This window comes from Amblyomma americanum, chromosome 1 (genome assembly GCF_052857255.1).
Source record: "Amblyomma americanum isolate KBUSLIRL-KWMA chromosome 1, ASM5285725v1, whole genome shotgun sequence".
NCBI lineage: Eukaryota > Metazoa > Arthropoda > Arachnida > Ixodida > Ixodidae > Amblyomma > Amblyomma americanum.
The window spans coordinates 326,308,913-326,336,430 of record NC_135497.1 but is presented as its reverse complement, the minus strand read 5'-3'; the positions used below and the strand labels follow the sequence as shown (position 1 = coordinate 326,336,430).

Genomic DNA, 27,518 nt, shown 5'->3' with positions numbered 1-27,518 from the left:
CTAACAGGCTTGTCATTCCATGCCTTGGAAGATGCTGGATTAAATGTCATGGTGAATTAAATCTACATATCAGCGATTATATTACAGTTTTTCTAGTAGATCACGCGAACAAACCGTCAACTTGACGTCACAGTCGTCATTCAGTCAATGAAACCGAAACAGCACGAGAGAAGAAATTCAATCAAATTATTTAGCGCTTGTAGGAAAATACCACACGGTAATTCATGTATTCTAATGTCTAACGCATCGTTTGACAGAAGAAAACATGCAATAAAATTACACTAACTGCCCACTGAAAGAGAAGACACTTTCGCAAGGCAGCAAAGCTACCTAAGGTACAAGATGGTAGGTTCCAAAATTATTTACCTGGATGAGATATGTGCAACGGCAGCAAGCGCAGTGTTGGTGGAAGGACAGAACGGCGAGCGTGTGCTGCTTGTGCCAAGATCAGGACAACCATGGCCTGGAGCAGGCTGCCAGGGAAGGGCCACCGCATCATTGTGATGCACATCAGCAGTGAGAAAGGCCCATCAACGGCCGCCTGTATGTTTCCTGCAGAAAAAACGAAAAGGGTGAAGACTGCTATGAAGATACGGGTGGCAATCATTTTGAGATGTTTGCACTCATGTGCTCGAGAGGCAGACAAAAGAAACATCGTAGCAAAACACAAGCAGTTGTGCCATTCACATCTGGACGAAGCAATGCCGACAACAGTTTTACACAAAGAAGCAGTTCAGCAGTAGCTGACAGAGAGAACACTAATGGAACGCTATGATGCCAACAATGTGGCTCCCATAAATCATGAAGCTGCCCAAACTGTGTGTTGTCAAATACCATGTAGGTGTCGCTGTGGCGAGGGCTGGCAACGTCAAGCTCTGGCTCCCACCTAGGCTTTAACCTATGGAGTTTCTCTGGATACAAGTTAATAATGATACCAAGAATGAGCATAAAGATTTATGGCTTCCTTTGGTTGAAGCTCTGGTCATAAACAAGACAGCAACGGTTTAAGCAGAAAAGTGGAGCAATTGTGCACACCACGCCATGAATAATGATGAAAAATTCAGAGCAAACTCTGCCAGCGGCCCTCATATTCATTAACACATACGAGTTTCACAAAACATAACTATGTAGCACATCGGCTCTGGGATGCATCACAATAGTAAACCAGCGCTAACATCTCTTGCACTGCAAATTAAGACTCTACATCACCAAGTTATCAGGCTTCCAAACTTTGGAAGTGATATGCCAGGTTTAACTTCCTGAAGGAACACATGGGCTATGAAGAACACCACAGTGGACGGCTCTGGATTAATTTAGACCGTATTGGGTTCTTCAACGTGCATTGACGTCGCACAGCACACCGTTGTTTTTATGTTTTGCCACCGTCGAAATACTGCCACTGCAGCAGGATCGGGCTCAAACCCGCGACCCTGAGATCAGCAGCCGAACGCCAAAGCCACTAAATCATATGGCGGGTGCTTCCAAATTTTCATCTAGCTGCTTTTTCTATGGACTGCTTTCCTGTCTCACTAAAGAATACAATACTTGCTTTAACTATTCGCTTAATAATTCTTTAGGCATGCTGTTTTGTCTTCGCTGAGAACGAATAAACAACTGAGGCTCCTCAACCTTCACGCTGTCAGCAGGCAAAGGACACCTGCAGCTGCATTCCTTTAATACAAGCACATGCATCAGTTTTTGTGCTTATACGCAGGTTGGAGTGGAACGTCAATTCTTATAAATGTCCGACATGAGTATGACGACATCCATACAGACACAAGGCAGCAACGGGAAACTGCAATACGGGCACTGCCTTTGATAAAAACAACTTACTTGTGTGGTGCATTCTTTTCAGCCATCTCCTGCTTCTCGATACAGCTAACTCATTGTTAGAAGCATACAGTAGCAGTGAGCCACTCACAACTTGCCTCCGCGTCCCCCGGCTCTGCTTCTTGCATCGACCCTTTTTCCTTTAAAAGCGCTTACATCGAAAGGTGGGCGACCTGTCACATTTGCAAACAGCGCGCCTGTTTTGCACCTTGCTAGCCATGACGAAGCAAGTACGCATCGAAATGTTCACTGAATGTGGGGGAAGATAGAAATACAAGAAAAGCATTTAACGCTCTAGCGCACAAATTCAATACGACGCAAATTTTTATTTTTCTCGTCGAGCAGCCACGATCTACCACTGACGCTGATACTGTAGAAGCTTGGGCAAGTTGGTGTGACATGGTTTTTTCAGCAGCGCAGGGGACAAAGGACGGGACAAGTGCACAGACACGGCGCTGAACTTACATCCGGTTTATTGAGGTGATTTTCACTACTTAAGTACAGTGGCAACCAATCTCAAATGAAAAGACAGATACACAAAACAGATTGACGAAAATGACAATTCCTGAGCACAGGTCTACAGTGGCACAAGACCAGCTGCGCACGTTTTTCTATTCTCATCAAGGAAACGTAGTTCTTTATCAGACAGCTATTAAGGCAACGCTTACACATTCATCTTTGAATTTATGGATTTCATGAGCTTCAATGATTTCACGAGTGATTTTTGTTCTATTATCTGACAGCACTCGACACTGAGTGAAAACAGGATAACACGGTGGTTTTTTGTTCTTTTTTCTTTCCTCTGTGCAGTCTCTGCAATGAATGCCAAGGTGACGGGAAGCGGTGCCGCTCACGTTGTTGTTGTGTTCCCGCAGCCGGTCGTTGAGGCAACGACCAGTTTGCCCCGTGTAGTGCTTGCCACATGTAAGCGGAAACCTGTACACAACATTGCTGCTACATGGTACAAAACCTTTTTGGTGTTTCTTATCGCAGCCAACTATCCTTTCATTGCTGCTGTTTACAATATGGCAGAGTTTGGAAAGCTTATCGGGCGCGGAAAAAAACAACGTTTACAACGGCACGCGCTCCCACCCTTTCCAGATTATGTGAAATGCGGTGTAGATAAGGAATAACCACATACTTTCTTTTTTCTTCCTTGGGCCTTTCAGTGGAATCTCTGCGGCCTGAATTAATGATTTCTCTTAGCAGGCTCTGTGATATTGCAATCAGAAGGTCGGAAGGGAATCCTGCTGCTTGTAAGCGTACCACCTGATTTTGATAGCTGTCTTGCATCGCATGACGGCATGATTTTTCTAGGGCATTTCTTAAACGCAACTTTGCGATGCCGCGCTTTACAAGCTTAGAATGTGCAGAAGCAAAAGGCGTGAGGGGCTTCTGGCATCGTGGCTCGTAACGCCAGCACACATGGCTATTCTTGAGGAACATGGCAAGATCTAAAAAACGTAACTTTCCTTCAGAAGGCGTTTCATGCGTCAAAACAAGAGGGTCAAGACAGGTGTGAAAAATTGATAAAACTTTCGAGACCGAGGCCCCTGCGTCAGTAACTGCCCATGTCATCAAAACTAAAAAATCATCTACAAACCTAAAAACACGAGCCACGCTTTCGTCGAGTTGACTATCAAGGAGCTTGTCATGGTGCGCGAGATAAATGTCGCTCAGTATCGGAGCTATGCATGAACCAATGCCAACGCCATTGCTCTGGAGGTAAACAGATTCTTTCCACGTGGAAAATGTCGAGTTAAAGCAAAAAGTAAGGAGTTCCAAGAAGTTGCTATTGCTGATGCCTGCAGAACTCTGGAAAGCTACCACACCAAAGGAATCAATGCATTCTTCTACGCTTGCCAGCAGTTTCTTTTGCGGAAGGGAATAATATAAATCTTTTATATCGATAGAGCAGGCCGAAAAGCCTTTCGCTGGGTTTTGTTGCAAGAAAGCGATTACTTGGTTAGAACTCTTCACCTGAAAAGGGTCGTCAAAGGTTAAGAGGTTCAGCTTGTCTTGCAAAAAATAACGCGACAGACTTTTGCCATTTGCCATCCTCGGAGACTACTGCTCGAAGTGGGCAGTCCAGCTTGTGAGTTTTGGCTGTGAAGAATATCTTTAAGCAGGACCCCTTGCTTTTCTCTATACACTTGGCTAGGGATTCCAAATTCATTTGTGCACACATTTTCCGTGATCGGGCTTTCACTTTACTTAGAGTGACATCGCTTCTCTGCCGGAAAGTCGAACTGATAGCATTTTCTGCTTTCGATAAGTAGAGCGCTTTTGGCATCACAGCAAAACCTCCCTCTTTACCAGCCTGTAATAGGGTCAGCGAGTTGTTCTTTAAAAACGAAACGGTGAATTTGATTGGAATTCTACACCTGGTAGGTCTACACTTTGCCAAAATGTACACTCCATCTGAAACACATCGGTCCACTTCAGGAGCCACTGCTAGGCTGGAAACTTGTCTCACCATCGCAAGAAGTTCCGATGCCGATTGCCTGGGTTCCACGGCGAACTTTGGTCCTCGTCTAAGGACGCCTTGTACTTGTTCCGGCAAGGACACTTCACCATAGGTGTGAACCGGACTGTGCATCTTCTTAGTGATGGCTCGAAGCTGCGGCAGCGCGCACTGCCATAAGAATTCCGTAGTCCTGTCTGCCGTCTGAGGTCCACCGCCGCCATTCAAGTGCACCATGAGCTGAAGATGTGCCGCTGTGTGCGCTCAGGAAGAGCCATTCTCTGTAGAGGCAAAATCACTCGTCAAATCATTGAAGCTCATGAAATCCATAAATTCAAAGATGAATGCGTAAGCTTTGCCTCAATAGCTCTGTCTGATAAAGTACTACGTTTCCTTGATGAGAATAGAAAAACGTGCGCAGCTGGTCTTGTGCCACTGTAGACCTGTGCTCAGGAATTGTCATTTTCGTCAATCTGTTTTGTGTATCTGTCTTTTCATTTGAGATTGGTTGCCACTGTACTTAAGTAGTGAAAATCACCTCAATAAACCTGTTGTAAGTTCAGCGCCGTGTCTGTGCACTTGTCACGTCCTTTGTCCCCTGCGCTGCTGAAAAAACCGCTGACGAGCGAAGGCACGGAGGGGACACAAGGACATGTTCCTGGAAAATTTTAAAAGTTTTTGAGCAGCCAGCTACGCAGAAGTACGACCCTTTACGTCACTGAAGACTTACATTTAAATATATTCGCGACTAATCAATACTCCACACTATGCAATATCAAAACACAAGCTTATCACAACAGCGCGCTGAAACGGACAGGGAGAGCAGCAGACACGACCCGCTCACGCTTCGCGGCCTGGCCAACAGGCGGCGCAGCCAATGCAATGAGCATGGGCTATAGTTTTCATGCGTCTGTGTCAAAGTAGGTGCTATGTAAAATGCGTTTGATCTTTCATCATAGATCCCAGCATGGTGACAATCTTCCTTGTTGAACATGTCTGCTGTACACCTAAGGGACTTGACTAAGAAGCAAACAAGTGGAGTTTTTTTTCTCGTAATGCAATGAGAAACAATCTTTAATTGCTACAGTTCTGGCAAGATAGAGACTTGGGACATACTGTGAATAAAACATGTGCATTTGTCAGCAAAATGCTTGGTGTTAGTGCATGGACAGCGTTTAATGGAAAGAAGGAGAGGCAAGAGTAAGCAGGTGGAAGTGGTCGACACCCAGCACAGAATGGCCAGGAAGTGGAGATTAGCGGCGTAGCACCCTGTATGACAACTTCCCAAAGCTGGCATTGAGGTCATGGATGCACAACTTTTCCCAGCACTATGTTAGATGGTAACTGCATGGCATATGCTTTAAAGGGGTCCAGACACAAAGTTTTTCGGCGTCAGTTTATTTGCCTTCAAAGAGGCCTACGGGCCTAGCAATCATGAAAATAAGAGCAAAACACCAGTGCACAGTGTGAATAATTAATTACAAGCCATTTTGTACACAAAGCCTTTGGTCTCAGTTAGCGCCAGCGCTGAAGTGAACAACACCTGAGTTCAGCGAAGTCACAATAATTAAAGCAAGTGCACAATGACATCACTCGATGTGGGTGGAAATAGTTTCGTTTATGGGGGTTAAACGTCCGAAAGCGACTCAGGCTATGAGGGACGTTGTAGTGAAGGGCTCCGCAAAATTTCCACCACCTGGGGTTCTTTAATGTGCACTGACGTCGAATGGTACATGGGCCTCTAGTATTTCACCTCCATCGAAATTCGACCACCGCGACCGGCATCGAACTCGCGTCTTTCAGGTCAGCAGTGAAGCGCCATAACCACTGAGCAGCGGAGGCAGCCCAATGTAGGTGGAAATGGCGAGAGGCTCATCGGACAGCATTAAAAACAGCAATAACTTATGTTCCCCTCAAAGAATGTGCCAGACACTTGCAAGATGGCAACTTCTTACGCCCATGAAAGAAATCGTACGGTAAATAACCCCTCTCTCCTCTCCCACTACCGACCCATACCACCTTCCTGCCCTGTGTGCAATGCTCAAAAGGCAAACCTGACTGATATCTTCGGGATCTGTCCGGCTTCCCCTCCACCCAGCAGGCCGGAGCCACTCCAAACATGGGAGGACTGGGAGACCTCACTACGCTCCACAGATCAGGCACGACAGAAGATCGTCGCCACCTGTGCGGCCAGCGTCATGGACCTTTTAGCCTGAACGGTTGAGTGCGGTGTGGTCGTGCGGGGACCCAGGGGTCCCGGGAGGCCCGAATTCCTCTGCACAATAAAGTCTTTCTCTCTCTCACTCTCATGCCGTTCATTGCGTTTAAAATTTTGTGCCTGCACCCCTTTAAGGACTATAGACACCAAATTTTTTCTTGCGTGTTTTCTTCTTTCAAACGATATCGTAGACATTCGTATACATGAAGCACCCTGTGGTATTTGTGTACGACCGCTAAATAGTTTACAATTGAATTTCTTCTTCACGCTGTTTCGGTTTCGTCGACCGAAGGACGACTGTGACGTCAAGTTGATGTTTTGGCCACGTGATCAACTGGAAAAACTTTAATATAATCACTAACAGGCTTGTCATTCCATGCCTTGGAAGATGCTGGATTAAATGTCATGGTGAATTAAATCTACATATCAGCGATTATATTGCAGTTTTTCTAGTAGATCACGCGAACAAACCGTCAACTTGACGTCACAGTCGTCATTCAGTCAATGAAACCGAAACAGCACGAGAGAAGAAATTCAATCAAATTATTTAGCGCTTGTAGGAAAATACCACACGGTAATTCATGTATTCTAATGTCTAACGCATCGTTTGACAGAAGAAAACATGCAAAAAAATTACACTAGCTGCCCACTGAAAGAGAAGACACTTTCGCAAGGCAGCAAAGCTACATAAGGTACAAGATGGTAGGTTCCAAAATTATTTACCTGGATGAGATATGTGCAACGGCAGCAAGCGCAGTGTTGGTGGAAGGACAGAACGGCGAGCGTGTGCTGCTTGTGCCAAGATCAGGACAACCATGGCCTGGAGCAGGCTGCCAGGGAAGGGCCACCGCATCATTGTGATGCACATCAGCAGTGAGAAAGGCCCATCAACGGCTCCCTGTATGTTTCCTGCAGAAAAAACGAAAAGGGTGAAGACTGCTATGAAGATACGGGTGGCAATCATTTTGAGATGTTTGCACTCATGTGCTCCAGAGGCAGGCAAGAGAAACATCGTAGCAAAACACAAGCAGTTGTGCCATTCACATCTGGACGAAGCAATGCCGACAACAGTTTTACACAAAGAAGCAGTTCAGCAGTAGCTGACAGAGAGAACACTAATGGAACGCTATGATGCCAACAATGTGGCTCCCATAAATCATGAAGCTGCCCAAACTGTGTGTTGTCAAATACCATGTAGGTGTCGCTGTGGCGAGGGCTGGCAACGTCAAGCTCTGGCTCCCACCTAGGCTTTAACCTATGGAGTTTCTCTGGATACAAGTTAGTAATGATACCAAGAATGAGCATAAAGATTTATGGCTTCCTTTGGTTGAAGATCTGGTCATAAACAAGACACCAACGGTTTCAGCAGAAAAGTGGAGGAATTGTGCACACCACGCCATGAATAATGATGAAAAATTCAGAGCAAACTCTGCCAGCGGCCCTCATATTCATTAACACATACGAGTTTCACAAAACATAACTATGTAGCACATCGGCTCTGGGATGCATCACAATAGTAAACCAGCGCTAACATCTCTTGCACTGCAAATTAAGACTTTACATCACCAAGTTATCAGCCTTCCAAACTTTGGAAGTGATATGCCAGGTTTAACTTCCTGAAGGAACACATGGGCTATGAAGAACACCACAGTGGACGGCTCCAGATTAATTTATACCGTATGGGGTTCTTCAACGTGCATTGACGTCGCACAGCACACCGTTGTTTTTATGTTTTGCCACCGTCGAAATACTGCCACTGCAGCAGGATCGGGCTCAAACCCGCGACCCTGAGATCAGCAGCCGAACGCCAAAGCCACTAAATCATATGGCGGGTGCTTCCAAATTTTCATCTAGCTGCTTTTTCTATGGACTGCTTTCCTGTCTCACTAAAGAATACAATACTTGCTTTAACTATTCGCTTAATATTTCTTTAGGCATGCTGTTTTGTCTTCACTGAGAACGAATAAACAACTGAGGCTCCTCAACCTTCACGCTGTCAGCAGGCAAAGGACACCTGCAGCTGCATTCCTTTAATACAAGCACATGCATCAGTTTTTGTGCTTATACGCACTTTGGAGTGGAACGTCAATTCTTATAAATGTCCGACATGAGTATGACGACATCCATACAGACACAAGGCAGCAACGGGAAACTGCAATACGGGCACTGCCTTTGATAAAAACAACTTACTTGTGTGGTGCATTCTTTTCAGCCATCTCCTGCTTCTCGATACAGCTAACTCATTGTTAGAAGCATACAGTAGCAGTGAGCCACTCACAACTTGCCTCCGCGTCCCCCAGCTCTGCTTCTTGCATCGACCCTTTTTCCTTTAAAAGCGCTTACATCGAAAGGTGGGCGACCTGTCACATTTGCAAACAGCGCGCCTGTTTTGCACCTTGCTAGCCATGACGAAGCAAGTACGCATCGAAATGTTCACTGAATGTGGGGGAAGATAGAAATACAAGAAACGCATTTAACGCTCTAGCGCACAAATTCAATACGACGCAAATTTTTATTTTTCTCGTCGAGCAGCCACGATCTACCACTGACGCTGATACTGTAGAAGCTTGGGCAAGTTGGTGTGACATGGTTTTTTCAGCAGCGCGGGGGACAAAGGACGGGACAAGTGCACAGACACGGCGCTGTACTTACATCCGGTTTATTGAGGTGATTTTCACTACTCAAGTACAGTGGCAACCAATCTCAAATGAAAAGACAGATACACAAAACAGATTGACGAAAATGACAATTCCTGAGCACAGGTCTACAGTGGCACAAGACCAGCTGCGCACGTTTTTCTATTCTCATCAAGGAAACGTAGTTCTTTATCAGACAGAGCTAATGAGGCAACGCTTACGCATTCATCTTTGAATTTATGGATTTCATGAGCTTCAATGATTTCACGAGTGATTTTTGTTCTATTATCTGACAGCACTCGACACTGAGTGAAAACAGGATAACACGGTGGTTTTTTGTCGTTTTTCTTTCCTCTGTGCAGTCTCTGCAATGAATGCCAAGGTGACGGGAAGCGGTGCCGCTCACGTTGTTGTTGTGTTCCCGCAGCCGGTCGTTGAGGCAACGACCAGTTTGCCCCGTGTAGTGCTTGTCACACGTAAGCAGAAACCTGTACACAACATTGCTACTACATGGTACAAAACCTTTTCGGTGTTTCTTATCGCAGCCAACCATCCTTTCATTGCTGCTGTTTACAATATGGCAGAGTTTGGAGAGCTTATCGGGCGCGGAAAAAACAACGTTTACATCGGCACGCACTCCCACCCTTTTCAGATTATGTGAAATGCGGTGTAGATAAGGAATAACCACATACTTTCTTTTTTCTTCCTTGGGCCTTTCAGTGGAATCTCTGCGGCCTGAATTAATGATTTCTCTTAGCAGGCTCTGTGATATTGCAATCAGAAGGTCGGAAGGGTATCCTGCTGCTTGTAAGCGTACCACCTGATTTTGATAGCTGTCTTGCATCGCATGATGGCATGATTTTTCTAGGGCATTTCTTAAACGCAACTTTGCGATGCCGCGCTTTACAAGCTTAGAATGTGCAGAAGCGAAAGGCGTGAGGGGCTTCTGGCATCGTGGCTCGTAACGCCAGCACACATGGCTATTCTTGAGGAACATGGCAAGATCTAAAAAACGTAACTTTCCTTCAGAAGGCGTTTCATGCGTCAAAACAAGAGGGTCAAGACAGGTGTGAAAAATTGATAAAACTTTCGAGACCGAGGCCCCTGCGTCAGTAACTGCACATGTCATCAAAACTAAAAAATCATCTACAAACCTAAAAACACGAGCCACGCTTTCGTGGAGATGACTATCAAGGAGCTTGTCATGGTGCGCGAGATAAATGTCGCCCAGTATCGGAGCTATGCATGAACCAATGCAGACGCCATTGCTCTGGAGGTAAACAGATTCATTCCAGGTGGAAAATGTCGAGTTAAAGCAAAAAGTAAGGAGTTCCAAGAAGTTGGTATTGCTGATGCCTGCAGAACTCTGGAAAGCTACCACACCAAAGGAATCAATGCATTCTTCAACGCTTGCCAGCAGTTTCTTTTGCGGAAGGGAATAATATAAATCTTTTATATCGATAGAGCAGGCCGAAAAGCCTTTCGCTGGGTTTTGTTGCAAGAAAGCGATTACTTGGTTAGAACTCTTCACCTGAAAAGGGTCGTCAATGGTTAAGAGGTTCAGCTTGTCTTGCAAAAAATAACGCGACAGACTTTTGCCATGTGCCATCCTCGGAGACTATTGCTCGAAGTGGGCAGTCCAGCTTGTGAGTTTTGGCTGTGAAGAATATCTTTAAGCAGGACCCCTTGCTTTTCTCTATACACTTGGCTAGGGATTCCAAATTCATTTGTGCACACATTTTCCGTGCTCGGGCTTTCACTTTACTTAGAGCGACATCGCTTCTCTGCCGGAAAGTTGAACTGATAGCATTTTCTGCCTTCGATAAGTAGAGCGCTTTTGGCATCACAGCAAAACCTCCCTCTTTATCAGCCTGTAATAGGGTCAGCGAGTTGTTCTTTAAAAACGAAACGGTGAATTTGATTGGAATTCTACACCTGGTAGGTTTACACTTTGCCAAAATGTCCACTCCATCTGAAACACATCGGTCCACTTCAGGAGCCGCTGCTAGGCTGGAAACTTGTCTCACCATCGCAAGAAGTTCCGGTGCCGATCGCCTGGGTTCCACGGCGAACTTTGGTCCTCGTCTAAGGACGTCTTGTACTTGTTCCGGCAAGGACACTTCACCATAGGTGTGGACCGGACTGTGCATCTTCTTAGTGATGGCTCGAAGCTGCGGCAGCGCGCACTGCCATAAGAATTCCGTAGTCCTGTCTGCCGTCTGAGGTCCACCGCCGCCATTCAAGTGCACCATGAGCTGAAGATGTGCCGCTGTGTGCTCTCAGGAAGAGCCATTCTCTGTAGAGGCAAAATCACTCGTGAAATCATTGAAGCTCATGAAATCCATAAATTCAAAGATGAATGCGTAAGCGTTGCCTCAATAGCTCTGTCTGATAAAGTACTACGTTTCCTTGATGAGAATAGAAAAACGTGCGCAGCTGGTCTTGTGCCACTGTAGACCTGTGCTCAGGAATTGTCATTTTCGTCAATCTGTTTTGTGTATCTGTCTTTTCATTTGAGATTGGTTGCCACTGTACTTAAGTAGTGAAAATCACCTCAATAAACGTGTTGTAAGTTCAGCGCCGTGTCTGTGCACTTGTCACGTCCTTTGTCCCCTGCGCTGCTGAAAAAACCGCTGACGAGCGAAGGCACGGAGGGGACACAAGGACATGTTCCTGGAAAATTTTAAAAGTTTTCGAGCAGCCAGCTACGCAGAAGTACGACCCTTTACGTCACTGAAGACTTACATTTAAATATATTCGCGACTAATCAATACTCCACACTATGCAATATCAAAACACAAGCTTATCACAACAGCGCGCTGAAACGGACAGGGAGAGCAGCAGACACGACCCGCTCACGCTTCGCGGCCTGGCCAACAGGCGGCGCAGCCAATGCAATGAGCATGGGCTATAGTTTTCATGCGTCTGTGTCAAAGTAGGTGCTATGTAAAATGCGTTTGATCTTTCATCATAGATCCCAGCATGGTGACAATCTTCCTTGTTGAACATGTCTGCTGTACACCTAAGGGACTTGACTAAGAAGCAAACAAGTGGAGTTTTTTTTCTCGTAATGCAATGAGAAACAATCTTTAATTGCTACAGTTCTGGCAAGATAGAGACTTGGGACATACTGTGAATAAAACATGTGCCTTTGTCAGCAAAATGCTTGGTGTTAGTGCATGGACAGCGTTTAATGGAAAGAAGGAGAGGCAAGAGTAAGCAGGTGGAAGTGGTCGACACCCAGCACAGAATGGCCAGGAAGTGGAGATTAGCGGCGTAGCACCCTGTATGACAACTTCCCAAAGCTGGCATTGAGGTCATGGATGCACAACTTTTCCCAGCACTATGTTAGATGGTAACTGCATGGCATATGCTTTAAAGGGGTCCAGACACAAAGTTTTTCGGCGTCAGTTTATTTGCCTTCAAAGAGGCCTACGGGCCTAGCAATCATGAAAATAAGAGCAAAACACCAGTGCACAGTGTGAATAATTAATTACAAGCCATTTTGTACACAAAGCCTTTGGTCTCAGTTAGCGCCAGCGCTGAAGTGAACAACACCTGAGTTCAGCGAAGTCACAATAATTAAAGCAAGTGCACAATGACATCACTCGATGTGGGTGGAAATAGTTTCGTTTATGGGGGTTAAACGTCCGAAAGCGACTCAGGCAATGAGGGACGTTGTAGTGAAGGGCTCCGCAAAATTTCCACCACCTGGGGTTCTTTAATGTGCACTGACGTCGAATGGTACATGGGCCTCTAGTATTTCACCTCCATCGAAATTCGACCACCGCGACCGGGATCGAACTCGCGTCTTTCAGGTCAGCAGTGAAGCGCCATAACCACTGAGCAGCGGAGGCAGCCCAATGTAGGTGGAAATGGCGAGAGGCTCATCGGACAGCATTAAAAACAGCAATAACTTATGTTCCCCTCAAAGAATGTGCCAGACACTTGCAAGATGGCAACTTCTTACGCCCATGAAAGAAATCGTACGGTAAATAACCCCTCTCTCCTCTCCCACTACCGACCCATACCACCTTCCTGCCCTGTGTGCAATGCTCAAAAGGCAAACCTGACTGATATCTTCGGGATCTGTCCGGCTTCCCCTCCACCCAGCAGGCCGGAGCCACTCCAAACATGGGAGGACTGGGAGACCTCACTACGCTCCACAGATCAGGCACGACAGAAGATCGTCGCCACCTGTGCGGCCAGCGTCATGGACCTTTTAGCCTGAACGGTTGAGTGCGGTGTGGTCGTGCGGGGACCCAGGGGTCCCGGGAGGCCCGAATTCCTCTGCACAATAAAGTCTTTCTCTCTCTCACTCTCATGCCGTTCATTGCGTTTAAAATTTTGTGCCTGCACCCCTTTAAGGACTATAGACACCAAATTTTTTCTTGCGTGTTTTCTTCTTTCAAACGATATCGTAGACATTCGTATACATGAAGCACCCTGTGGTATTTGTGTACGACCGCTAAATAGTTTACAATTGAATTTCTTCTTCACGCTGTTTCGGTTTCGTCGACCGAAGGACGACTGTGACGTCAAGTTGATGTTTTGGCCACGTGATCAACTGGAAAAACTTTAATATAATCACTAACAGGCTTGTCATTCCATGCCTTGGAAGATGCTGGATTAAATGTCATGGTGAATTAAATCTACATATCAGCGATTATATTGCAGTTTTTCTAGTAGATCACGCGAACAAACCGTCAACTTGACGTCACAGTCGTCATTCAGTCAATGAAACCGAAACAGCACGAGAGAAGAAATTCAATCAAATTATTTAGCGCTTGTAGGAAAATACCACACGGTAATTCATGTATTCTAATGTCTAACGCATCGTTTGACAGAAGAAAACATGCAATAAAATTACACTAACTGCCCACTGAAAGAGAAGACACTTTCGCAAGGCAGCAAAGCTACCTAAGGTACAAGATGGTAGGTTCCAAAATTATTTACCTGGATGAGATATGTGCAACGGCAGCAAGCGCAGTGTTGGTGGAAGGACAGAACGGCGAGCGTGTGCTGCTTGTGCCAAGATCAGGACAACCATGGCCTGGAGCAGGCTGCCAGGGAAAGGCCACCGCATCATTGTGATGCACATCAGCAGTGAGAAAGGCCCATCAACGGCTGCCTGTATGTTTCCTGCAGAAAAAACGAAAAGGGTGAAGACTGCTATGAAGATACGGGTGGCAACCATTTTGAGATGTTTGCACTGATGTGCTCCAGAGGCAGACAAGAGAAACATCGTAGCAAAACACAAGCAGTTGTGCCATTCACATCTGGACGAAGCAATGCCGACAACAGTTTTACACAAAGAAGCAGTTCAGCAGTAGCTGACAGAGAGAACACTAATGGAACGCTATGATGCCAACAATGTGGCTCCCATAAATCATGAAGCTGCCCAAACTGTGTGTTGTCAAATACCATGTAGGTGTCGCTGTGGCGAGGGCTGGCAACGTGAAGCTCTGGCTCCCACCTAGGCTTTAACCTATGGAGTTTCTCTGGATACAAGTTAATAATGATACCAAGAATGAGCATAAAGATTTATGGCTTCCTTTGGTTGAAGCTCTGGTCATAAACAAGACACCAACGGTTTCAGCAGAAAAGTGGAGGAATTGTGCACACCACGCCATGAATAATGATGAAAAATTCAGAGCAAACTCTGCCAGCGGCCCTCATATTCATTAACACATACGAGTTTCACAAAACATAACTATGTAGCACATCGGCTCTGGGATGCATCACAATAGTAAACCAGCGCTAACATCTCTTGCACTGCAAATTAAGACTTTACATCACCAAGTTATCAGGCTTCCAAACTTTGGAAGTGATATGCCAGGTTTAACTTCCTGAAGGAACACATGGGCTATGAAGAACACCACAGTGGACGGCTCCAGATTAATTTATACCGTATGGGGTTCTTCAACGTGCATTGACGTCGCACAGCACACCGTTGTTTTTATGTTTTGCCACCGTCGAAATACTGCCACTGCAGCAGGATCGGGCTCAAACCCGCGACCCTGAGATCAGCAGCCGAACGCCAAAGCCACTAAATCATATGGCGGGTGCTTCCAAATTTTCATCTAGCTGCTTTTTCTATGGACTGCTTTCCTGTCTCACTGAAGAATACAATACTTGCTTTAACTATTCGCTTAGTAATTCTTTAGGCATGCTGTTTTGTCTTCGCTGAGAACGAATAAACAACTGAGGCTCCTCAACCTTCACGCTGTCAGCAGGCAAAGGACACCTGCAGCTGCATTCCTTTAATACAAGCACATGCATCAGTTTTTGTGCTTATACGCAGGTTGGAGTGGAACGTCAATTCTTATAAATGTCCGACATGAGTATGACGACATCCATACAGACACAAGGCAGCAACGGGAAACTGCAATACGGGCACTGCCTTTGATAAAAACAACTTACTTGTGTGGTGCATTCTTTTCAGCCATCTCCTGCTTCTCGATACAGCTAACTCATTGTTAGAAGCATACAGTAGCAGTGAGCCACTCACAACTTGCCTCCGCGTCCCCCGGCTCTGCTTCTTGCATCGACCCTTTTTCCTTTAAAAGCGCTTACATCGAAAGGTGGGCGACCTGTCACATTTGCAAACAGCGCGCCTGTTTTGCACCTTGCTAGCCATGACGAAGCAAGTACGCATCGAAATGTTCACTGAATGTGGGGGAAGATAGAAATACAAGAAACGCATTTAACGCTCTAGCGCACAAATTCAATACGACGCAAATGTTTATTTTTCTCGTCGAGCAGCCACGATCTACCACTGACGCTGATACTGTAGAAGCTTGGGCAAGTTGGTGTGACATGGTTTTTTCAGCAGCGCAGGGGACAAAGGACGGGACAAGTGCACAGACACGGCGCTGAACTTACATCCGGTTTATTGAGGTGATTTTCACTACTCAAGTACAGTGGCAACCAATCTCAAATGAAAAGACAGATACACAAAACAGATTGACGAAAATGACAATTCCTGAGCACAGGTCTACAGTGGCACAAGACCAGCTGCGCACGTTTTTCTATTCTCATCAAGGAAACGTAGTTCTTTATCAGACAGAGCTAATGAGGCAACGCTTACGCATTCATCTTTGAATTTATGGATTTCATGAGCTTCAATGATTTCACGAGTGATTTTTGTTCTATTATCTGACAGCACTCGACACTGAGTGAAAACAGGATAACACGGTGGTTTTTTGTTCTTTTTTCTTTCCTCTGTGCAGTCTCTGCAATGAATGCCAAGGTGACGGGAAGCGGTGCCGCTCACGTTGTTGTTGTGTTCCCGCAGCCGGTCGTTGAGGCAACGACCAGTTTGCCCCGTGTAGTGCTTGCCACATGTAAGCAGAAACCTGTACACAACATTGCTGCTACATGGTACAAAACCTTTTTGGTGTTTCTTATCGCAGCCAACTATCCTTTCATTGCTGCTGTTTACAATATGGCAGAGTTTGGAAAGCTTATCGGGCGCGGAAAAAAACAACGTTTACAACGGCACGCGCTCCCACCCTTTTCAGATTATGTGAAATGCGGTGTAGATAAGGAATAACCACATACTTTCTTTTTTCTTCCTTGGGCCTTTCAGTGGAATGTCTGCGGCCTGAATTAATGATTTCTCTTAGCAGGCTCTCTGATATTGTAATCAGAAGGTCGGAAGGGTATCCTGCTGCGTGTAAGCGTACCACCTGATTTTGATAGCTGTCTTGCATCGCATGATGGCATGATTTTTCTAGGGCATTTCTTAAACGCAACTTTGCGATGCCGCGCTTTACAAGCTTAGAATGTGCAGAAGCGAAAGGCGTGAGGGGCTTCTGGCATCGTGGCTCGTAACGCCAGCACACATGGCTATTCTTGAGGAACATGGCAAGATCTAAAAAACGTAACTTTCCTTCAGAAGGCGTTTCATGCGTCAAAACAAGAGGGTCAAGACAGGTGTGAAAAATTGATAAAACTTTCGAGACCGAGGCCCCTGCGTCAGTAACTGCACATGTCATCAAAACTAAAAAATCATCTACAAACCTAAAAACACGAGCCACGCTTTCGTCGAGTTGACTATCAAGGAGCTTGTCATGGTGCGCGAGATAAATGTCGCCCAGTATCGGAGCTATGCATGAACCAATGCCGACGCCATTGCTCTGGAGGTAAACAGATTCATTCCAGGTGAAAAATGTGGAGTTAAGGTAAAAAGTAAGGAGTTCCAAGAAGTTGCTATTGCTGATGCCTGCAGAACTCTGGAAAGCTACCACACCAAAGGAATCAATTGCATTCTTCAACGCTTGCCAGCAGTTTCTTTTGCGGAAGGGAATAATATAAATCTTTTATATCGATAGAGCAGGCCGAAAAGCCTTTCCCTGGGTTTTGTTGCAAGAAAGCGATTACTTGGTTAGAACTCTTCACCTGAAAAGGGTCGTCAATGGTTAAGAGGTTCAGCTTGTCTTGCAAAAAATAATGCGACAGACTTTTGCCATGTGCCATCCTCGGAGACTATTGCTCGAAGTGGGCAGTCCAGGTTGCGAGTTTTGGCTGTGAAGAATATCTTTAAGCAGGACCCCTTGCTTTTCTCTATACACTTGGCTAGGGATTCCAAATTCATTTGTGCACACATTTTCCGTGCTCGGGCTTTCACTTTACTTAGAGCGACATCGCTTCTCTGCCGGAAAGTCGAACTGATAGCATTTTCTGCTTTCGATAAGTAGAGCGCTTTTGGCATCACAGCAAAACCTCCCTCTTTACCAGCCTGTAATAGGGTCAGCGAGTTGTTCTTTAAAAACGAAACGGTGAATTTGATTGGAATTCTACACCTGGTAGGTCTACACTTTGCCAAAATGTACACTCCATCTGAAACACATCGGTCCACTTCAGGAGCCACTGCTAGGCTGGAAACTTGTCTCACCATCGCAAGAAGTTCCGATGCCGATCGCCTGGGTTCCACGGCGAACTTTGGTCCTCGTCTAAGGACGCCTTGTACTTGTTCCGGCAAGGACACTTCACCATAGGTGTGGACCGGACTGTGCATCTTCTTAGTGATGGCTCGAAGCTGCGGAAGCGCGCACTGCCATAAGAATTCCGTAGTCCTGTCTGCCGTCTGAGGTCCACCGCCGCCATTCAAGTGCACCATGAGCTGAAGATGTGCCGCTGTGTGCTCTCAGGAAGAGCCATTCTCTGTAGAGGCAAAATCACTCGTGAAATCATTGAAGCTCATGAAATCCATAAATTCAAAGATGAATGCGTAAGCGTTGCCTCAATAGCTCTGTCTGATAAAGTACTACGTTTCCTTGATGAGAATAGAAAAACGTGCGCAGCTGGTCTTGTGCCACTGTAGACCTGTGCTCAGGAATTGTCATTTTCGTCAATCTGTTTTGTGTATCTGTCTTTTCATTTGAGATTGGTTGCCACTGTACTTAAGTAGTGAAAATCACCTCAATAAACCTGTTGTAAGTTCAGCGCCGTGTCTGTGCACTTGTCACGTCCTTTGTCCCCTGCGCTGCTGAAAAAACCGCTGACGAGCGAAGGCACGGAGGGGACACAAGGACATGTTCCTGGAAAATTTTAAAAGTTTTCGAGCAGCCAGCTACGCAGAAGTACGACCCTTTACGTCACTGAAGACTTACATTTAAATATATTCGCGACTAATCAATACTCCACACTATGCAATATCAAAACACAAGCTTATCACAACAGCGCGCTGAAACGGACAGGGAGAGCAGCAGACACGACCCGCTCACGCTTCGCGGCCTGGCCAACAGGCGGCGCAGCCAATGCAATGAGCATGGGCTATAGTTTTCATGCGTCTGTGTCAAAGTAGGTGCTATGTAAAATGCGTTTGATCTTTCATCATAGATCCCAGCATGGTGACAATCTTCCTTGTTGAACATGTCTGCTGTACACCTAAGGGACTTGACTAAGAAGCAAACAAGTGGAGTTTTTTTTCTCGTAATGCAATGAGAAACAATCTTTAATTGCTACAGTTCTGGCAAGATAGAGACTTGGGACATACTGTGAATAAAACATGTGCATTTGTCAGCAAAATGCTTGGTGTTAGTGCATGGACAGCGTTTAATGGAAAGAAGGAGAGGCAAGAGTAAGCAGGTGGAAGTGGTCGACACCCAGCACAGAATGGCCAGGAAGTGGAGATTAGCGGCGTAGCACCCTGTATGACAACTTCCCAAAGCTGGCATTGAGGTCATGGATGCACAACTTTTCCCAGCACTATGTTAGATGGTAACTGCATGGCATATGCTTTAAAGGGGTCCAGACACAAAGTTTTTCGGCGTCAGTTTATTTGCCTTCAAAGAGGCCTACGGGCCTAGCAATCATGAAAATAAGAGCAAAACACCAGTGCACAGTGTGAATAATTAATTACAAGCCATTTTGTACACAAAGCCTTTGGTCTCAGTTAGCGCCAGCGCTGAAGTGAACAACACCTGAGTTCAGCGAAGTCACAATAATTAAAGCAAGTGCACAATGACATCACTCGATGTGGGTGGAAATAGTTTCGTTTATGGGGGTTAAACGTCCGAAAGCGACTCAGGCTATGAGGGACGTTGTAGTGAAGGGCTCCGCAAAATTTCCACCACCTGGGGTTCTTTAATGTGCACTGACGTCGAATGGTACATGGGCCTCTAGTATTTCACCTCCATCGAAATTCGACCACCGCGACCGGGATCGAACTCGCGTCTTTCAGGTCAGCAGTGAAGCGCCATAACCACTGAGCAGCGGAGGCAGCCCAATGTAGGTGGAAATGGCGAGAGGCTCATCGGACAGCATTAAAAACAGCAATAACTTATGTTCCCCTCAAAGAATGTGCCAGACACTTGCAAGATGGCAACTTCTTACGCCCATGAAAGAAATCGTACGGTAAATAACCCCTCTCTCCTCTCCCACTACCGACCCATACCACCTTCCTGCCCTGTGTGCAATGCTCAAAAGGCAAACCTGACTGATATCTTCGGGATCTGTCCGGCTTCCCCTCCACCCAGCAGGCCGGAGCCACTCCAAACATGGGAGGACTGGGAGACCTCACTACGCTCCACAGATCAGGCACGACAGAAGATCGTCGCCACCTGTGCGGCCAGCGTCATGGACCTTTTAGCCTGAACGGTTGAGTGCGGTGTGGTCGTGCGGGGACCCAGGGGTCCCGGGAGGCCCGAATTCCTCTGCACAATAAAGTCTTTCTCTCTCTCACTCTCATGCCGTTCATTGCGTTTAAAATTTTGTGCCTGCACCCCTTTAAGGACTATAGACACCAAATTTTTTCTTGCGTGTTTTCTTCTTTCAAACGATATCGTAGACATTCGTATACATGAAGCACCCTGTGGTATTTGTGTACGACCGCTAAATAGTTTACAATTGAATTTCTTCTTCACGCTGTTTCGGTTTCGTCGACCGAAGGACGACTGTGACGTCAAGTTGATGTTTTGGCCATGTGATCAACTGGAAAAACTTTAATATAATCACTAACAGGCTTGTCATTCCATGCCTTGGAAGATGCTGGATTAAATGTCATGGTGAATTAAATCTACATATCAGCGATTATATTGCAGTTTTTCTAGTAGATCACGCGAACAAACCGTCAACTTGACGTCACAGTCGTCATTCAGTCAATGAAACCGAAACAGCACGAGAGAAGAAATTCAATCAAATTATTTAGCGCTTGTAGGAAAATACCACACGGTAATTCATGTATTCTAATGTCTAACGCATCGTTTGACAGAAGAAAACATGCAATAAAATTACACTAACTGCCCACTGAAAGAGAAGACACTTTCGCAAGGCAGCAAAGCTACCTAAGGTACAAGATGGTAGGTTCCAAAATTATTTACCTGGATGAGATATGTGCAACGGCAGCAAGCGCAGTGTTGGTGGAAGGACAGAACGGCGAGCGTGTGCTGCTTGTGCCAAGATCAGGACAACCATGGCCTGGAGCAGGCTGCCAGGGAAGGGCCACCGCATCATTGTGATGCACATCAGCAGTGAGAAAGGCCCATCAACGGCTGCCTGTATGTTTCCTGCAGAAAAAACGAAAAGGGTGAAGACTGCTATGAAGATACGGGTGGCAATCATTTTGAGATGTTTGCACTCATGTGCTCGAGAGGCAGACAAAAGAAACATCGTAGCAAAACACAAGCAGTTGTGCCATTCACATCTGGACGAAGCAATGCCGACAACAGTTTTACACAAAGAAGCAGTTCAGCAGTAGCTGACAGAGAGAACACTAATGGAACGCTATGATGCCAACAATGTGGCTCCCATAAATCATGAAGCTGCCCAAACTGTGTGTTGTCAAATACCATGTAGGTGTCGCTGTGGCGAGGGCTGGCAACGTCAAGCTCTGGCTCCCACCTAGGCTTTAACCTATGGAGTTTCTCTGGATACAAGTTAGTAATGATACCAAGAATGAGCATAAAGATTTATGGCTTCCTTTGGTTGAAGATCTGGTCATAAACAAGACACCAACGGTTTCAGCAGAAAAGTGGAGGAATTGTGCACACCACGCCATGAATAATGATGAAAAATTCAGAGCAAACTCTGCCAGCGGCCCTCATATTCATTAACACATACGAGTTTCACAAAACATAACTATGTAGCACATCGGCTCTGGGATGCATCACAATAGTAAACCAGCGCTAACATCTCTTGCACTGCAAATTAAGACTTTACATCACCAAGTTATCAGGCTTCCAAACTTTGGAAGTGATATGCCAGGTTTAACTTCCTGAAGGAACACATGGGCTATGAAGAACACCACAGTGGACGGCTCCAGATTAATTTATACCGTATGGGGTTCTTCAACGTGCATTGACGTCGCACAGCACACCGTTGTTTTTATGTTTTGCCACCGTCGAAATACTGCCACTGCAGCAGGATCGGGCTCAAACCCGCGACCCTGAGATCAGCAGCCGAACGCCAAAGCCACTAAATCATATGGCGGGTGCTTCCAAATTTTCATCTAGCTGCTTTTTCTATGGACTGCTTTCCTGTCTCACTGAAGAATACAATACTTGCTTTAACTATTCGCTTAGTAATTCTTTAGGCATGCTGTTTTGTCTTCGCTGAGAACGAATAAACAACTGAGGCTCCTCAACCTTCACGCTGTCAGCAGGCAAAGGACACCTGCAGCTGCATTCCTTTAATACAAGCACATGCATCAGTTTTTGTGCTTATACGCAGGTTGGAGTGGAACGTCAATTCTTATAAATGTCCGACATGAGTATGACGACATCCATACAGACACAAGGCAGCAACGGGAAACTGCAATATACGGGCACTGCCTTTGATAAAAACAACTTACTTGTGTGGTGCATTCTTTTCAGCCATCTCCTGCTTCTCGATACAGCTAACTCATTGTTAGAAGCATACAGTAGCAGTGAGCCACTCACAACTTGCCTCCGCGTCCCCCGGCTCTGCTTCTTGCATCGACCCTTTTTCCTTTAAAAGCGCTTACATCGAAAGGTGGGCGACCTGTCACATTTGCAAACAGCGCGCCTGTTTTGCACCTTGCTAGCCATGACGAAGCAAGTACGCATCGAAATGTTCACTGAATGTGGGGGAAGATAGAAATACAAGAAACGCATTTAACGCTCTAGCGCACAAATTCAATACGACGCAAATGTTTATTTTTCTCGTCGAGCAGCCACGATCTACCACTGACGCTGATACTGTAGAAGCTTGGGCAAGTTGGTGTGACATGGTTTTTTCAGCAGCGCAGGGGACAAAGGACGGGACAAGTGCACAGACACGGCGCTGAACTTACATCCGGTTTATTGAGGTGGTTTTCACTACTCAAGTACAGTGGCAACCAATCTCAAATGAAAAGACAGATACACAAAACAGATTGACGAAAATGACAATTCCTGAGCACAGGTCTACAGTGGCACAAGACCAGCTGCGCACGTTTTTCTATTCTCATCAAGGAAACGTAGTTCTTTATCAGACAGAGCTAATGAGGCAACGCTTACGCATTCATCTTTGAATTTATGGATTTCATGAGCTTCAATGATTTCACGAGTGATTTTTGTTCTATTATCTGACAGCACTCGACACTGAGTGAAAACAGGATAACACGGTGGTTTTTTGTCGTTTTTCTTTCCTCTGTGCAGTCTCTGCAATGAATGCCAAGGTGACGGGAAGCGGTGCCGCTCACGTTGTTGTTGTGTTCCCGCAGCCGGTCGTTGAGGCAACGACCAGTTTGCCCCGTGTAGTGCTTGTCACACGTAAGCAGAAACCTGTACACAACATTGCTACTACATGGTACAAAACCTTTTCGGTGTTTCTTATCGCAGCCAACCATCCTTTCATTGCTGCTGTTTACAATATGGCAGAGTTTGGAGAGCTTATCGGGCGCGGAAAAAACAACGTTTACATCGGCACGCACTCCCACCCTTTTCAGATTATGTGAAATGCGGTGTAGATAAGGAATAACCACATACTTTCTTTTTTCTTCCTTGGGCCTTTCAGTGGAATCTCTGCGGCCTGAATTAATGATTTCTCTTAGCAGGCTCTGTGATATTGCAATCAGAAGGTCGGAAGGGTATCCTGCTGCTTGTAAGCGTACCACCTGATTTTGATAGCTGTCTTGCATCGCATGATGGCATGATTTTTCTAGGGCATTTCTTAAACGCAACTTTGCGATGCCGCGCTTTACAAGCTTAGAATGTGCAGAAGCGAAAGGCGTGAAGGGCTTCTGGCATCGTGGCTCGTAACGCCAGCACACATGGCTATTCTTGAGGAACATGGCAAGATCTAAAAAACGTAACTTTCCTTCAGAAGGCGTTTCATGCGTCAAAACAAGAGGGTCAAGACAGGTGTGAAAAATTGATAAAACTTTCCAGACCGAGGCCCCTGCGTCAGTAACTGCACATGTCATCAAAACTAAAAAATCATCTACAAACCTAAAAACACGAGCCACGCTTTCGTGGAGATGACTATCAAGGAGCTTGTCATGGTGCGCGAGATAAATGTCGCCCAGTATCGGAGCTATGCATGAACCAATGCAGACGCCATTGCTCTGGAGGTAAACAGATTCATTCCAGGTGGAAAATGTCGAGTTAAAGCAAAAAGTAAGGAGTTCCAAGAAGTTGCTATTGCTGATGCCTGCAGAACTCTGGAAAGCTACCACACCAAAGGAATCAATGCATTCTTCAACGCTTGCCAGCAGTTTCTTTTGCGGAAGGGAATAATATAAATCTTTTATATCGATAGAGCAGGCCGAAAAGCCTTTCGCTGGGTTTTGTTGCAAGAAAGCGATTACTTGGTTAGAACTCTTCACCTGAAAAGGGTCGTCAATGGTTAAGAGGTTCAGCTTGTCTTGCAAAAAATAACGCGACAGACTTTTGCCATGTGCCATCCTCGGAGACTATTGCTCGAAGTGGGCAGTCCAGCTTGTGAGTTTTGGCTGTGAAGAATATCTTTAAGCAGGACCCCTTGCTTTTCTCTATACACTTGGCTAGGGATTCCAAATTCATTTGTGCACACATTTTCCGTGCTCGGGCTTTCACTTTACTTAGAGCGACATCGCTTCTCTGCCGGAAAGTTGAACTGATAGCATTTTCTGCCTTCGATAAGTAGAGCGCTTTTGGCATCACAGCAAAACCTCCCTCTTTATCAGCCTGTAATAGGGTCAGCGAGTTGTTCTTTAAAAACGAAACGGTGAATTTGATTGGAATTCTACACCTGGTAGGTTTACACTTTGCCAAAATGTCCACTCCATCTGAAACACATCGGTCCACTTCAGGAGCCGCTGCTAGGCTGGAAACTTGTCTCACCATCGCAAGAAGTTCCGGTGCCGATCGCCTGGGTTCCACGGCGAACTTTGGTCCTCGTCTAAGGACGTCTTGTACTTGTTCCGGCAAGGACACTTCACCATAGGTGTGGACCGGACTGTGCATCTTCTTAGTGATGGCTCGAAGCTGCGGCAGCGCGCACTGCCATAAGAATTCCGTAGTCCTGTCTGCCGTCTGAGGTCCACCGCCGCCATTCAAGTGCACCATGAGCTGAAGATGTGCCGCTGTGTGCTCTCAGGAAGAGCCATTCTCTGTAGAGGCAAAATCACTCGTGAAATCATTGAAGCTCATGAAATCCATAAATTCAAAGATGAATGCGTAAGCGTTGCCTCAATAGCTCTGTCTGATAAAGTACTACGTTTCCTTGATGAGAATAGAAAAACGTGCGCAGCTGGTCTTGTGCCACTGTAGACCTGTGCTCAGGAATTGTCATTTTCGTCAATCTGTTTTGTGTATCTGTCTTTTCATTTGAGATTGGTTGCCACTGTACTTAAGTAGTGAAAATCACCTCAATAAACGTGTTGTAAGTTCAGCGCCGTGTCTGTGCACTTGTCACGTCCTTTGTCCCCTGCGCTGCTGAAAAAACCGCTGACGAGCGAAGGCACGGAGGGGACACAAGGACATGTTCCTGGAAAATTTTAAAAGTTTTCGAGCAGCCAGCTACGCAGAAGTACGACCCTTTACGTCACTGAAGACTTACATTTAAATATATTCGCGACTAATCAATACTCCACACTATGCAATATCAAAACACAAGCTTATCACAACAGCGCGCTGAAACGGACAGGGAGAGCAGCAGACACGACCCGCTCACGCTTCGCGGCCTGGCCAACAGGCGGCGCAGCCAATGCAATGAGCATGGGCTATAGTTTTCATGCGTCTGTGTCAAAGTAGGTGCTATGTAAAATGCGTTTGATCTTTCATCATAGATCCCAGCATGGTGACAATCTTCCTTGTTGAACATGTCTGCTGTACACCTAAGGGACTTGACTAAGAAGCAAACAAGTGGAGTTTTTTTTCTCGTAATGCAATGAGAAACAATCTTTAATTGCTACAGTTCTGGCAAGATAGAGACTTGGGACATACTGTGAATAAAACATGTGCATTTGTCAGCAAAATGCTTGGTGTTAGTGCATGGACAGCGTTTAATGGAAAGAAGGAGAGGCAAGAGTAAGCAGGTGGAAGTGGTCGACACCCAGCACAGAATGGCCAGGAAGTGGAGATTAGCGGCGTAGCACCCTGTATGACAACTTCCCAAAGCTGGCATTGAGGTCATGGATGCACAACTTTTCCCAGCACTATGTTAGATGGTAACTGCATGGCATATGCTTTAAAGGGGTCCAGACACAAAGTTTTTCGGCGTCAGTTTATTTGCCTTCAAAGAGGCCTACGGGCCTAGCAATCATGAAAATAAGAGCAAAACACCAGTGCACAGTGTGAATAATTAATTACAAGCCATTTTGTACACAAAGCCTTTGGTCTCAGTTAGCGCCAGCGCTGAAGTGAACAACACCTGAGTTCAGCGAAGTCACAATAATTAAAGCAAGTGCACAATGACATCACTCGATGTGGGTGGAAATAGTTTCGTTTATGGGGGTTAAACGTCCGAAAGCGACTCAGGCTATGAGGGACGTTGTAGTGAAGGGCTCCGCAAAATTTCCACCACCTGGGGTTCTTTAATGTGCACTGACGTCGAATGGTACATGGGCCTCTAGTATTTCACCTCCATCGAAATTCGACCACCGCGACCGGCATCGAACTCGCGTCTTTCAGGTCAGCAGTGAAGCGCCATAACCACTGAGCAGCGGAGGCAGCCCAATGTAGGTGGAAATGGCGAGAGGCTCATCGGACAGCATTAAAAACAGCAATAACTTATGTTCCCCTCAAAGAATGTGCCAGACACTTGCAAGATGGCAACTTCTTACGCCCATGAAAGAAATCGTACGGTAAATAACCCCTCTCTCCTCTCCCACTACCGACCCATACCACCTTCCTGCCCTGTGTGCAATGCTCAAAAGGCAAACCTGACTGATATCTTCGGGATCTGTCCGGCTTCCCCTCCACCCAGCAGGCCGGAGCCACTCCAAACATGGGAGGACTGGGAGACCTCACTACGCTCCACAGATCAGGCACGACAGAAGATCGTCGCCACCTGTGCGGCCAGCGTCATGGACCTTTTAGCCTGAACGGTTGAGTGCGGTGTGGTCGTGCGGGGACCCAGGGGTCCCGGGAGGCCCGAATTCCTCTGCACAATAAAGTCTTTCTCTCTCTCACTCTCATGCCGTTCATTGCGTTTAAAATTTTGTGCCTGCACCCCTTTAAGGACTATAGACACCAAATTTTTTCTTGCGTGTTTTCTTCTTTCAAACGATATCGTAGACATTCGTATACATGAAGCACCCTGTGGTATTTGTGTACGACCGCTAAATAGTTTACAATTGAATTTCTTCTTCACGCTGTTTCGGTTTCGTCGACCGAAGGACGACTGTGACGTCAAGTTGATGTTTTGGCCACGTGATCAACTGGAAAAACTTTAATATAATCACTAACAGGCTTGTCATTCCATGCCTTGGAAGATGCTG

At 46.0% G+C, this 27,518-nt stretch overlaps 1 protein-coding gene and 1 long non-coding RNA gene across 2 annotated transcripts in view; both read right to left on the bottom strand.

Annotated features, from left to right (window-relative positions):
* The window catches only part of LOC144120686 (uncharacterized), a 396,463-nt gene that overhangs the window by 247,126 nt on the left and 121,819 nt on the right, over window positions 1-27,518 (bottom strand). The gene's annotated exons all lie outside the window — the stretch shown is intronic.
* Window positions 7,238-18,274, bottom strand: LOC144115461 (uncharacterized). The gene is made up of 2 exons (XR_013311401.1): window positions 18,048-18,274; window positions 7,238-7,421 (listed from the first exon to the last, which is right to left on the bottom strand). It is a non-coding gene; the product is annotated as an uncharacterized LOC144115461 (long non-coding RNA).